Source organism: Penaeus monodon, chromosome 33 (genome assembly GCF_015228065.2).
Source record: "Penaeus monodon isolate SGIC_2016 chromosome 33, NSTDA_Pmon_1, whole genome shotgun sequence".
Lineage (NCBI taxonomy): Eukaryota > Metazoa > Arthropoda > Malacostraca > Decapoda > Penaeidae > Penaeus > Penaeus monodon.
Genome location: NC_051418.1, coordinates 23578887 through 23579520, shown reverse-complemented (window position 1 = coordinate 23579520; position 634 = coordinate 23578887).

Sequence of the window (634 nt, the reverse complement as noted above, 5' to 3'; positions counted from 1 at the left end):
TCCTCATTTGAATACGATTTTTTTTTTTAACAATTTGATGCGAAAAGAACGAAAAGAAAACGGATAATAACGTAACTATATTGGGATGTAGGGTAGGTGGGGAAGGGAGAGGAGAAGTGGGGGAATAGGAGGAAGCTGTAAAGAAGGGAAAAGGAAAAAGGGAAGAGGGGTGAGTAAAGAGTGAAAAGGGTGGAGAAGGAAATACTGGAAAGGAAGGGAGAATGGAAGGAAAGAGTGGAGAAGAGAGGAAAGAATGAAAGAGGGAAATGGGAGTAAGGGTGAAAAGGTGGGAAAGGAGAAAACAGGAAAAGAAGGAGAGGAAGAGAGAGGTGGGAAGAGAATGGAAAAGGATAGAAAAGAGGGGAAAGGAAATGGAAAGAAAAAAAAGAGAGAGGGAGAAAGGAGAAAAGGGAGAGAAAGATGGTAGATAAAGAAGATTGAAAGGGAGGAGGAAAAGGAAAGAGAAAGTGTTCAAAAGGGGAAATACAAGGCAGAAGAAAGGGGTTGAAAAGTGAGGGGAAACGGAGAGGGGGAGGGGGAGGAAGGGCGGAAGAGCTCGAAGATGCAAATGAGGTGTTGCAAATAATGTTGCAATACGGAAGGTGCGGGGCATTGGGGTCGGGGTTGCGAACGT